This window comes from Rhinoderma darwinii, chromosome 12, assembly GCF_050947455.1.
Source record: "Rhinoderma darwinii isolate aRhiDar2 chromosome 12, aRhiDar2.hap1, whole genome shotgun sequence".
Taxonomy (NCBI): Eukaryota; Metazoa; Chordata; class Amphibia; order Anura; family Rhinodermatidae; genus Rhinoderma; species Rhinoderma darwinii.
This window is the reverse complement of record NC_134698.1, coordinates 60,430,096-60,444,193: the sequence shown is the minus strand read 5'-3', so window position 1 is coordinate 60,444,193 and position 14,098 is coordinate 60,430,096. Positions and strand designations below refer to the sequence as shown.

The 14,098-nt window shown below is 44.3% G+C and overlaps 1 protein-coding gene across 1 annotated transcript in view; it reads right to left on the bottom strand.

Annotated features, from left to right (window-relative positions):
- STARD9 (StAR related lipid transfer domain containing 9) overlaps positions 1–14,098 on the bottom strand; it is a 174,760-nt gene that overhangs the window by 115,603 nt on the left and 45,059 nt on the right. The gene's annotated exons all lie outside the window — the stretch shown is intronic.

The following is a 14,098-nucleotide window of genomic DNA, read 5'->3' as shown; positions in this document are numbered from 1 at the left end:
AAAAACATTCCTGGTCATATAGGTTTTCTATATTCATATCAAAAGTAAATATGCTGCCCCAAGAAGTGAGACGTATTAGGTCTGTAGGGGCTTTCAACCTATGGATGCAAATGAGAATGATTCTATTCACTGACAGCAAATATAGATCTTAAAAATGGTGATAAATAAATCAAAAGTATATTAGAGAGCTGCAGAAATTTCAATTTAGAACAATTCATTTGTAGTATACTTCAGATGAAAATTGGGTCACTGAGGTGAGAGCTTAGGAACTGTATCTGTATGTATGGAGCGACTGTATCTGCTCTCCAATCAAAGCATTTTCTATGGACCAATCCCTGAGAGGACTGGAATGATGTCATATTGCTTGTCATCTAGCTTTCCCAGAAATAGATATAACTAAGTAGCTGAATAAATGTTATTACTTCTTTGATTTTCAGATAACACTACATCCAACCTCTAGGATTGCAGGTAACCATTGAAATAACATATTTTCTGGGCAGCCCACTAAGGGGCCTTTTATACAGGCAGTTATTCTGCCCCGTTAGACTAGCGTCGATCGACAATACAGTATGTCTATTGGTCGCTCATTTGCTCCATCCAAACGGAGAAATTACTGCAAGTATGCGTACGACCTATCGCTACAATCATTCCTCCCTAAGCATTTGCTTCATGTAGGCAATACATCTCTGGGTTTACACAAAGACATATACTGCAAACTAGCGACCATATTGTTGGTTCGCATAAAAGATCTGATCAGCAGATGACCGAGCGTTTGCTTGTTCATCAGCTGATCGCTGCCCTGTTTATGCAGGACAATGATCAGAACGAGTCTTTGATCGATCATTGGCCCGTGTGAAAGGGCCTTAGGAGTGACCCATTTTAACGTGTCCCTTGAGGCTTAACACTGAGGGGCTTGACGAATCTATCAGGAAATTTTGTAGCAATGCATGCATCCGTTCTGTTCATTTGGCATTGATGAAAAATAGAAGTCCCAATCCACAGGCATAACATTAAAGGGATTTTACTGGAGGTATAATCATAGGGGAAATTTATTAAGACGGGCATTTCATACTCCAGTCTTAAACTTGACTGCGTGGGAGAAAAACGCACCAAATTAATTTAGTCACACTTAAATTTGGCACATATTTTCCTGTCCGTGCGACAAATTCAAATCTACACCTGCTATAAGCAGTTGTGAAAGAAGCAATTTAAAAGGTCGCAAATTATTGCACAAAGCCGGAAAACTGGAGTAACGCCAATCATAAATTCCCTCTAGTGTTTAATTGGGGTATAAACTTTGAAGAAACTCATTCATGTTAGAAGGATTCTCCAAATATAAGCGAATCACAGGGTGTGCCATCACTGGAGAAATGAGGCATTACACTGTTCCTAATAAATTTAATTGGTTGTCCATGTAATGCTTGGACAAGCTGGATCCTCTAGTGTAAGAGACATTGCAGCCATTTACCACACTGGCTTATAGATGAGGGTCCTGAATCGGGGAACCCATATTTTAAAATGCGTATTCTCCACCACAAAACCCTTGTAACAATAATTTGCTATCCGCTCTCCTGACATGTCTGTTTAAGTAAATACTTGTCTTCCCCATGAAATAATAATGGCGGATAGATTTAAATAAATTGATGACTAGGTGTTACCAATGTGATCCTACTCTGTCAGAACTGATTGGACAGGTAGGGTGAGGTTGACAAGAGGAATGGTAATACCCAGTTGTCAATTTATTCATAAATTTTCAGGAGGAATAAGAGAAGAATGGCACAACACAGTTTAGGAAAAATGCCCCAGAATTGTTATTTTATGAGGAATGCAAGCATTTACTAAATCAGGAACATGAGGAGCGGTGACAAGTTCTCTTTAATTAGAATGACATTTACTACCATCAAAATAATGTTACCACATGAAAAATCTTTGCAGATATTTGACTTAAAGATGGAAATTCTGATCTTGGAATATTTGTCTGATCATTGCTAAATCTTTGTCCCTTAGGCTAGATTCACACAGCAGTTTTGATGCAGTTTTATTGAGTCAAAGCAAAAAGTGGATACAACAGGAGGGTAAAGTACAGAGGAAAGACTGTTTTACACTGATTTTGATATGGAAGCCGCGTGGGAATCAGCGCCAAAAAACTTCCAAAACCGCCTCCCATTGATTTCAATAGGAAGCGGAGGCGTTTTTTTTTCCGCGGCGGCTTTCAGCTGCTCGCGGTAAAAAAAAGCACCATGCTCTTTCTTGCTTGCTGCGGTTACGCCTCTGACCTCACATTGAAATCAATAGGAGGCAGAGAAAGTGTTTTCCGTGAAAATTGCAGCAAGAAATTGCAGGCAGGTCAAAATCTGCCTGCAATAAACCTCTGAGAACAAGGCCTAATACTTCTCTTCTCTTTTGTATGAACTCTTGGCTTAAAAAACTGCATCAACTGCTCGTGTGAATCCGGCCATGGGAATCCACACTAGACAGCTGTTAGGCCACATACAAAGTTTGTGACCGAAAAAGCCTGATATCACACTTTCGAAGCACTCTAAAAATACAGGAAAAAAATTGTCACTTTCCACCAGATTCCCAATTTATGATGGAAATCTGTATAGTGAGCCTGCAGCCTCTCCAAAACTCACTGGGTTGTTGTAGACTTTAATCTTATCCAGATGTTTCCATTACATAACCTCTTTGTTCTCTTTATTACCATGATATGAGGAAAACAGACTTCTGCACTCAGGCTAAAAGCAGCCCTTTCTACCAAAGTCCCTCATTTCATTTAATCTGGTGAACAACTTCACAATATACCCTCAGCAGACTGCCGAGACACCAAAATAAAACGATACTGCAAATGCTACATTTATAATGCCAGGTTATGTAGTATGTAATATGTCTAGAGCAGGGGTCTCAAACTCGGCCGGGGAAGTGGGCCGCATATAGAAAAAATGTGAAGTGGTCGGGCCGCATTACTTTCAAATTTGATACAATACAATATTATTGTTAATCAATTCGTTATTTGAACTACTATAACACTACTACATTACTATAACACTATAGAACTATAATAATACCGCTAGGTTTAAAATTTGATAGATTTCTCCACGTGCCTATTTCAACAATCCAGCTTTCCAGTTTAAGTGTTGCTAAATGCAGTCCGGCGGCTCAGTTAGCACACGTCAAGATTGGGCAGCCCCTTTTTAGATAGTGCCACAGTACCCTCGGTGGATGCTGCCACAGCAGTGCCCTCTGTAGATGCTGCCACAGCAGTGCCCTCTGTAGATGCTGCCACAGCAGTGCCCTCTGTAGATGCTGCCACAGCAGTGCCCTCTGTAGATGCTGCCACAGCAGTGCCCTCTGTAGATGCTGCCACAGCAGTGCCCTCTGTAGATGCTGCCACAGCAGTGCCCTCTGTAGATGCTGCCACAGCAGTGCCCTCTGTAGATGCTGCCACAGCAGTGCCCCCTGTAGATGCTGCCACAGCAATGCCCCCTGTAGATGCTGCCACAGCAGTGCCCCCTATAGATGCTGCCACAGCAGTGCCCCCTATAGATGCTGCCACAGCAGTGCCCCCTATAGATGCTGCCACAGCAGTGCCCTCCGCAGATGCTACCACAGCAGTGCCCTCCGCAGATGCTACCACAGCAGTGCCCTCCGCAGATGCTACCACAGCAGTGCCCTCCGCAGATGCTACCACAGCAGTGCCCTCCGCAGATGCTACCACAGCAGTGCCCTCCGCAGATGCTACCACAGCAGTGCCCTCCGCAGATGCTACCACAGCAGTGCCCTCCGCAGATGCTACCACAGCAGTGCCCTCCGCAGATGCTACCACAGTGATGTCAGGGGCTTGCCCAGAGCTGGAGTCCCGGAGCAGAGCTGCTTCTGGCACTCTGCCTGGGATTCCAGCTCTGCTCCTGAGATCACTGTCCATATATGGACAGAAATGTCAGGGGCAACCCCAGAGATGGAGTCCCGGGCAGAGCGCTAGTAGGCTCTCCCTGGGACTCCAGCTGTGCTCCTGACATCACTGGGACTCCTGCTCTGGGGAAGCCCCTGACATCATTGTCGATGTATGGACAGCGATGTCAGAGGCTTCCCCAGAGTCCCAGAGAAGGGCCGATAATAGCGCTCTGCCCGGGACTCCGCTCTGGTGAATGCCCTGACACACTGTCCATATATGGGCAGCGATGTCAGGGAATTCCACATAGTCCCAGAGCAGAGCCTATACTAGCGCTCTGCCCGGGACTCCGCTCTGGGGAAGACCCTGACACACTGTCCATATATGGGCAGTGATGTCAGGGAATTCCGCAGCGTCCTGGAGCAGAGCCGATACTAGCGCTCTGCCAGGGACTCCGCTCTGGGGAAGACCCTGACACACTGTCCATATATGGGCAGCGATGTCAGGGAATTCCACAGAGTCCCGGAGGAGAGCCTGTACTAGCGCTCTGCCCTGGACTCCGCTCTGGGGAAGACCCTGACACACTGTCCATATATGGGCAGCGATGTCAGGGAATTCCACAGAGTCCCGGAGCAGAGCCTGTACTAGCGCTCTGCCCGGGACTCCGCTCTGGGGAAGACCCTGACACACTGTCCATATATGGGCAGCGATGTCAGGGAATTTCGCAGCGTCCCAGAGCAGAGCCGATACTAGCGCTCTGCCCGGGACTCCGCTCTGGGGAAGACCCTGACACACTGTCCATATATGGGCAGCGATGTCAGGGAATTCCACAGAGTCCCGGAGCAGAGCCTGTACTAGCGCTCTGCCCGGGACTCCGCTCTGGGGAAGACCCTGACATACTGTCCATATATGGGCAGCGATGTCAGGGAATTCCACAGAGTCCCGGAGCAGAGCCTGTACTAGCGCTCTGCCCGGGACTCCGCTCTGGGGAAGACCCTGACATACTGTCCATCTTCTACTTCCGGTGTCTTGTGAAATTCCAGATTATATTGTAGTTCTGTTGTAGATTATCAGACTTTCTGGATAATAATTTAATACATCATTTTCTCCTTCTTTAGCTATCCTATATGGCAAGGGATGGCCAGATACATTTTAGATGATTTGGGGGTCCATGAATAAACAACCTACACACTGGCGTACGCTCTTGAGTCCTCTTACTAGGTTTATTATCAATGAGAAGAACTGAAACCTTTTCTCATGGATGAAATATTCGTTCCAAGTAAGGCTGTGTGCACATCTGCATTAGGGGCCTCCGTCGCAGATCCAGTAAAAAATGCAGAAAAAAAAAGCTGCGCTATTTTTTACCAGAAAAACTACAGACACCACGACGGAAACCTAGCAGAAAACATTAAAGTCAATGGGTTCCATTGGGCGCCGATGAAACCCATGCAACAGTCTTTTCTCCTACTAAACTTCTAGTTATCCATAAAAGAGCAAATGAAAAACTAACTAGAGGAATCTGCTTACCTATATGCTAGTATTCATTGGTTCTATGTGGGGACCTGCTACTTTCATGTACCGTAATGATAGGTTATTAGTATAATTCCTTTTTGCGTCGTCGTTCTGAATGGCTCTGTTCACTCTTGCAAACGTTATTTTCCATTAGACTTTTTGATGGTTCAAATAGCATAGCATGCTGTAATATTGCATCCAGAAAAAGGTAATAAATAAACAAAATAGTGGAACACAATTTTTATAAATCTGAACGACCCACTATCAATCAATGGAAGAAGAAAAAATGCTGTAAAAACGGAAGCTTTTTTTCTTGCTTTAGCGGTAGTGCATTTTTATGTGCCTGGAATATGCAGTGCCATTAAAGTGGTTTGCAAATAAAGATTAATCATTTAATAATTAAAAGTTATACAACTTTGTAATATACTTTGAGTTTCAGTTCTTTGCCATTTTCAAGGTCTTGTTTGCGGTCAGTGAATGGGAACATTCTTGTTTACATACAGAGACAAACTTTTTCCAGACCTAGTCCTGCTCTCAAATGGAGATGTAGATACAATTTTATCAAATCTAATCAGTCCTTTGTGAGTTAAAATCAGCAGCGGCTGCACAAATTCCTCTGGTAGTTGCTACAATGTATCATTCTGGAGTCTGAGCGGTTTAAGACCTGTTCACACAGAGTTTATTGAAAATTTTTTGACGCAGAAATTGCGGCAAAAAGCGGCCGAAATTGATCTTATTGTTTTCAATGGGAGGTGAAGGCGTTTTCTTTCCCATGCCCCTATCTTCAGGCGTTTTTCACCTAAAAAACCCCATTGAAATCAATGGGAGATGGAAAAAAACACCACGAACGGCCAACACGGTTTTTTTCGCTTTTTATGTCAACAACCGCTCACAGTTTTTCCCTTTGCCTGTTGAAGAAATAGGTTAAAAAATGCCTGTGGTGCAAAAGCTCTTCAAAATAACCGAAGCAGATTTGCCTGCAAAAAACTCTGTGTGAACATACCCTAAAAGGCTCTGTGTGAACATACCCTAAAAGGCTCTGTGTGAACATACCCTAAAAGGGAACCGGTCACCAGCATTTCACCTATTAAACCAGCAATACCTGGTGGCAGTGGGTGAAAAAATATGAATTAGACCTACCGGTAATTGTATTTCCAGGAATCCATCATGACAGCACTACAGGAGGTTGCCCTATTGACCTCTGTAGGGACAGGAAGACAGAGAGGTTAAAAGGCCCCTCCCACCACCCACTTGCCAGTGTTTTTCAATTACTACACCAGGATGGATGTAACCTTATTTTATTTCTAGGGATAATAACTGACATGTTAATTGCACAAATCAGAATTCAATAAGGGAGGGATGTAATGGTGCTGTCATGATGGATTCCTGGAAATACAATTACCGGTAGGTCTAATTCCTATTTTCCAGTACATCCCTCATGACAGCACTACAGGAGCAATACCAGATTATAATGCTCAGGGCGGGACTACGGATTGAAGCACTTTCCGTCCAAAACTTAAATCCGTATCGGACAGAACATCGAGCCTATAATGTTTGCAAAACGTATGATGGCTTGACCAAGTGGCAGCTCTGCAGATTTGGTCCATAGAGGCTTCTCTTCTTTCTGCCCAGGATGCCGAAACTGCCCTCGTTGAATGGGCTATGATGCCTTGTGGGACACATAGTCCTTGGGACTTGTAGGCTTCTTGTATGGTAGGCTTTCTTTCCTCTATTCTTTCCCCCAAACAGGACAAATAGATTTTGATCTCGTCTCCAGGAGGAGGTTCTATCCAGATACTGAAGAATGGTTCGCCTGACATCCAGGCAATGGAATTTTTCTTCTTGTTGGTTTTTTGGATCTGGATAAAAGGAAGGTAGAATTATTTCTTGTTCCCTATGGAAAGCAGTAGATACCATTGGAATAAAGGAGGGATCCAGCTTTAGGATGATCTTATCCTCTTGTACTTTTAGGTACGGTTCTATGACTGACAGAGATTGGATTTCTCCAATCCTTCTTGCTGAAGTAATAGCGACTAAGAATGCAGCTTTTAGAGTTAAAAAGTGCATACTAATTGTGTCGAGCGGCTCAAAGGGGGGCTCACAAAGAGTCGTTAACACCACATTCAAATCCCAGGTAGGAACTGATTTCTTTAGGGAAGGTTTCAGTTTAGAGACCGTTTGAGTGAATCTTCTGATCCACCGATGTTCAGCCAGGGGAGTATTAAAAAAATTTCCTAAGGCTGAAATCTGTACTTTTAAGGTACTGGGGCTAAGCCCTTTTTTGAATCCCGATTGTAAAAAATCTAGGATTTTCGCGATGTCGGGAGAAAAGGGGTCTGGTCCTGGGTCTCCATACCAGGAACAGAATTTCTTCCAAATTTTTTGATAGATTTTTTAGGAAACTTCTTTATGACTTGATAAGATAGTTGAAATTACCTCATTTGACAGACCGTGGTTCCTCAAGATCTGCCTTTCAGGATCCAGGCTGACAACTTCAGAGTTTCTATTCCCTGAAAGAATAAGGGACTCTGGGAGAGAAGATTCTCCCTGACTGGGAGCATGATAGGGTCTTCCAACGCTAGGTATTTTACGATTGGAAACCAACTTCTTTTTGGCCAATAGGGAAGAATAATGATGAGCTTTATCAAATCTTCCTGGATTTTTCTTAATACCATTGGTATTAGAGGAAACGGAGGAAAGGCATAGGCCAGATCCATGTCCCAGGGTTGGGACAATGCATCTACTCCCAATGGGTTGTCTCTGAGATTTAGGGAGAAGAATGTCTCTACTTGGGAGTTTTTCCTCGTGGCAAACAGGTCTATTTGTGGATAACCCCACCTTCGGGTTAAGGACAGAAAGACTTCCCTGTTTAGGGACCATTCTCCAGGGACTCCCTTGTCTATGTTGTTTGTGCAGAGCCACCAAAGGAGGGATGATTTCACAGTCTCGGAAATTTGAATTCTTGAATTCAGGGAGCTCTGTTTTCGATCCCACTGGGACAAGATCAGATTCTGTAAGGGTCTGGAGTGAAATTGACTCCATGGAATAGATTGGATGCAAGACGTCATCATTCCCAACATCCGCATACATTCCCTTATGGAACAGGCGTCTTTCCCCCAAAATTTCCTTACTTCTGCCAGTAGGAGTATTTGTTTCTCTCTTGGGAGGAAGGAATGTTGAAGGGAGGAGTCTAGCAGTACTCCTAAGAAGACCTTCTGTTTTTGGGGAGGAAGACTCGACTTCTGAAAGTTGATTATCCATCCCAATTCCTGTAGTAGGGAAAGAACCTGTGACCGATGACTGTCTAAGATAGACGGAGTATCTGCCGTCAACAAGAAGTCGTCTAGATATGGTATAATTACTATACCCTGACTTCTTATGAATGCCATGATCTCTGCCATAATTTTTGTAAAAATTCTGGGGGCGGAGGAAATGCCGAAGGGGAGGCAGACGAACTGGAAGTGGAGAATGGAAGGACCGTCGTGAATTGCGAATCTGAGGAATCTCTGGTACGTGGGGTGAATAGGAACGTGATAATACGCATCCTTTAAATCGATTGTACACATTGATGCCTCTTCCCTTATTAGAGGAATAGTCGATCTGATAGACTCCATCTTGAATTTTCGATATTTCACCCATTTGTTTAGGACCTTCAGGTTGATTATTGTCCTGTAGGAACGGTTTGGTTTTTTGACTAAGAAGATTTTTGAATAGTGGCCTTTGCATATTTCGTTGTGGGGAACTGGAGAAATGGCTCTCAATTTGAGTAGTTTCTGGACGTCCTGGATAAGGATCTGATGAAGGTCTTTTGTTTGGTACTGGGTTATTAGAAATTTCTCTGGAGGAATGGAGGAAAATTCTATTTTGTACCCTTCTTCTATGATCTTTAGAACCCAGGGGTTCTGGATTATTCTCGACCATTTGGGATAAAATTGTAGGAGTCTTCCTCCTATGCTCTTGGCGTCATTGCTTTGAGGGCTGGAATGAATTATTTGGGTTAAGGAGATATCCTCGACCCCTTTTTCCTTTGGGGTAACTCCAGCGACCGGACTTCCCTTTCCCGCTGTAGTTCTGTAAGGTAGGATCCCTCTGTTGGTGAAACCTCCCAAACTGAGGGGTTTTTTTTGGTTTCTCTCCAGGAAACCCCTTTTTCCTATCTGCTGCATTCTCCAGCATGTTATCGAGGAGAGGACCGAATATCAGAGACCCTGTAAACGGGATAGAACACAATTTGTTCTTGGACTTCGTATCTCCTGACCACATTTTGAGCCATAATGCTCTTCTAGCAGCATTTGAGAGAGCCCCATTCCTGGCAGCAAATCTAATAGATTCCGCTGAAGCGTCTACCAAGAATCCGGTTGCCATTTTTAGTAAGGGTAGAGATTCTAATAGATCTTGTCGTGATGTCTTCATCATGAAATGGGTCTCTAGCTGGTTTAGCCATATAAACATTGCTCTAACTACTGATGTGGCCGCGATATTAGTCGAGATCAAATCAGAGGAAGATTCCCACGCTCTTTTCAGTAGTCCGTCTGCCTTTCGGTCCATGGCGTCCTTCAACTGCGAGGAATCTTCAAATGGGATTGCGTTTTTTTTAGCAACCCTGGCTACTGGGACATCTACTTTTGGGATCTCATCCCAACGTTTAGTGTCTTCTGGATCAAAGAGAAGTCTGTTTTTAAAATCTCTTGAAATGAAGAGCCTTTTTTCTGAATCTTCCCATTCAGTTGTCACCATTCTTTTGAGATTTTCGTTTACTGGAAAAACCTTTGTTTTCTTTTCCGTTAGACCTCCAAACATCTCATCCTGGATGGTATGTGGTTGGTCTTCTTCGGGAATATCCATGGTTTTCCCGTATTGCCTGAATTAAGGTATCAGACATCTCGGAAGAGAAGAAATTTTTTTTCTCTTGAGTGGAAGAAGTTGAAGGCAAGAGTTCCTCTCCTTCTTCTAACTCACCCTCCGATAGGTAATAACACTCCTGCTCCGAGTCAGACCCCTGAGAGGGAGGACAATATTTTTGATCCACTTCCATCCGTGGTCTTTTTGCCCGGGAGTGGGAGGGAGTTTCTTGAGGAGGGGCGAGGGAGGCTACTGACTGACCCACTTCTTCACGAATCATAGCCCTAAGTTCAGACATGAACGTTGGTTGTTCCTCCTTTAGTATTTTTGCAATACAATCCTGACACAATTGTTTCCTATGTGAGTCTGGCAATTTTTTTGCACAAGTCGCACATTTTTTAACCTTCTTTTTATCAGTTTGTCTCTGAGAGGAATCTTTATCCTAGAGAAAACAGAAGGTAGGTAAAGTATGGTGTACATACATAAGGAGTCATAACCCTTACCCCAAGGGTGAGACTCACCTGACCCTGGGACATATCTGGAGTTCCATCAGGACGAGGAAGTTCCATACCGCGACAGGCAACAGGCAATGCAATATGCAATCCACAAAAATAATCCAAGTTAGAGTTATCAGCTCTAACTACATACCTGTGCGTGTCCCTTTAAATGCGGGCGTTTTGAATTTCCCGCCTTCCAAGATGGCCGCGGACCGGAAGTAGCCCGACGTCATTTACGGTCGGCTATTCGTCCTTTCCTTGGAGTGCAGCCGGCGACTGAGGCTTGCTATGCGGCGCAGCGAGGATCCCTGCCGATGCGTCCACGTCTATGGAGCTTCCGGCACCCGCCTGGTCCGCGGCCAGGCCGAAGCCTGCTTGGGAATCCCCAGCCCCCACACACTACCCGAACCCTGCCTAGGATTCCTCCGGTAGGTGTCTCAGGGTGGGAGCTAAGGGACCCCTCGTTCGAGGGGTGTTAGCCTGGGCTTTAGGGGGAAGAGAAGGGGGAGTGAACGGACCCCCCGATCTTGCCCCCTGCCCGAGTTTCTTTCCTGCATAATACAGGAGCGACGTCTCTCTGTTCCTCACCCTGTGGGGACAGGAAGAACACTGGCAAGTGGGTGGTGGGAGGGGCCTTTTAACCTCTCTGTCTTCCTGTCCCTACAGCGGTCAATAGGGCAACCTCCTGTAGTGCTGTCATGAGGGATGTACTGGAAATCATTTTTATGTAAGCTATAATTATCTTCTAAGTCGGCTCTGTACCATTAGTATTCCGTTTTTTAGTGTTCCCGTGCTGCATGCTAATGATTATAAAAGAGTCAGATCTTCATTCCTCGATCCTTTCCGGGTTAACCCCGCCTGCTTACTTTTGATTGACAGCTCCTCGCCTCCCCCCAGCACACACAAAATATCACACTTGCGCATCGATATCTGGTTCTGGTGCGTGCGCACAACGGGACACCATAGCGCCGCCTGTGCAGTAACTAGATTTCAGGCCCGGACAAAGCGCTCTCTCAGCCAAGATTTTTGGCGGTAGGCCGGCATAAAAAGGGGAACGAACGAGACTATCGGATTATTACCATAAAAGGAGCAAAGATGTTTGCAGACCGTTATTTAAGATCGGAGGAGGAGTTTAGGAGAGGGGATAACGGTAATTAACTTTTGACAGCAGCGACCAGCGAGGGGTGAGTAAAGTTCAATAGGTGAAATGATGGTGACAGGTTCCCTTTAAGGCCTAGCTCACACAGTTTGTTGACAGGCAGAAAAAATCTGGCTCAAAATTCTTTCAGGAATTTTGAGGCATAATTTGAATTGGCAGCAGTGTTTGACGCTTTTTATTTTGCATTTTTTGTGCTGTTCTTTGCCCACAGTTTTTTTTAAGCCATTTTAGCTAATGCAAAAACTAAAGGGATAAAAAGGCACAAAAAAACACCCGCTCCTTTTCTGCCTCCCATTGGTTTCAATAGGAGGTCAGAGGCAGAGACCAATCGAAGAAAGATTGTGCCCCTTTTTAAAAAAAATATATAGTTTAGCGTAGTAAGGGCACCTGTCACTATTTCATACTGCCCGTTATTACGGCAGCATAAACCTGCTGACGAGCGTGCCCCGTTTTTTTTCACAAGTGGCCAAAATCCACTCGGGAAAACCAAAAACGCTTCAGCCTCCCATTGAAATCAATGGAGGACTATTTAGGGCGTTTCTTGGCACTGATTCCAAATGTGGTTTCCGTGTCAAAATCAGCGCGAAAAAACTCTTTGTGAACTGACCCTAATAATTGTTGGAACATTCTGTTTAAAGTGTTATTCCCAGGTAGACCATTTCTGGCATAACCACAGGATATGATTAATGTCTGATAGGTTTCATCTATCAAGAGAATCAGGGTTCTGTGAACCTGCTCGCTGAAATAAGTCGTCCATCTGCGGACACTTTTAGGGTATGTTCACACGGCAGCGTCCATTACGGCTGAAATTACGGAGCTGTTTTCAGGAGAAAACAGCTCCTGAATTTCAGACGTAATGGCATGTTGCAGGCGTTTTTTGCAGCGTCCATTACAGATGTAATTAGGGCTGTTTTTCCATTGTGTCAAGTGACATGCACTTCTTTGACGCGGGCGTCTTTTTTACGCGCCGTATTTTGACAGCGGTTCGTAAAAAAAATGACCGTCGGCACAGCACATCATAAAACCCATTCAAATGAATGGGCAGATGTTTGCCGACGTTTTGGTGCCGTATTTTCGGACGTAATTCGAGGTTAAAACGCCCGAATTACATCCGTAAATAGGGTGTGTGAACCCAGCCTTACCATTGAAATCAATGGAGAGGTGGCTGGGCTTGTGCTTCTCTCTCCATTAAGTCTATGGAAGTTGCAGAACCTGGGAGTTACAGTAGTCTAGGGACCTCAACCAATCCGACATTGGAGTGTCATTTGTAATCCCAACAAATTTGTAGACTAGGGGGTTAAATACTTTTATAAGTCATGCTATGGTATTGTCATACTGCAATCACCTGATATTAAAAAAGCACTCCAGTAATCATTTTTTTCTTGCCTTTATAGCACAGCATAGGCTATTATTAAAGAACAGCGTAGAGGATCTTGTGTATGCCTTGTGTACACCTATTTTATTTGATGTGTCATTTATGGGTTGTCTACCATCTTGGTTCCTTCTTCCCCTCTGATGTGGTAACCCTAATGCCGCCCTTTTTAAGTGCAGCAAATGATAGATCAGTGACAAAGAACATCTGTACCCAAACTCACACTGCAGAGTCTCAGTGCATGCCATGCGATGCAGCTTCAGCCTGTCCCTCCTGCATGTGATAGATTTGTGTCAGCTCTTACAAGCAGGAGAAAGGGTAGAGAAATGTGAAGCTGCCTCTCATACAAATACACTTAAATACATACAAATGCACACAGGACTTACAGACAGTATAGACAGGCAGTGTGATTCTGGGGATCTGTATAACTGCAGCTAATCATTGTAGGTACTCACCTATTATGACTGAAGTCCTGGTCCCTTAGATAGGGAAAAAATTATATCTTCAGCAATAGCATATGAATAAGGGGACATAAAGAGGTACAAGGAGGGTGGGGTTGGGTGTTTTGGGGAGGTGTCTCAGTGCTGACAGGAGAGATTTGATTGGCGCTTATGTAATCTTCTAGTTCACAGGAAGTCCTCCACACAAGAGAGACTGACCTCCTGTCTACACACAAGAGCATGGTCTATTTTGGTAGTCAGAATGAGATCACATGACACAGTTGCCTATAGTGAAAGTTTCAAAATACATGTAGGCAACTAAGCTGGGAAGAAGCAATAGACACTGCTAAAATATTTCTGGTGAATTAGAAGGATACATGCAGAAAC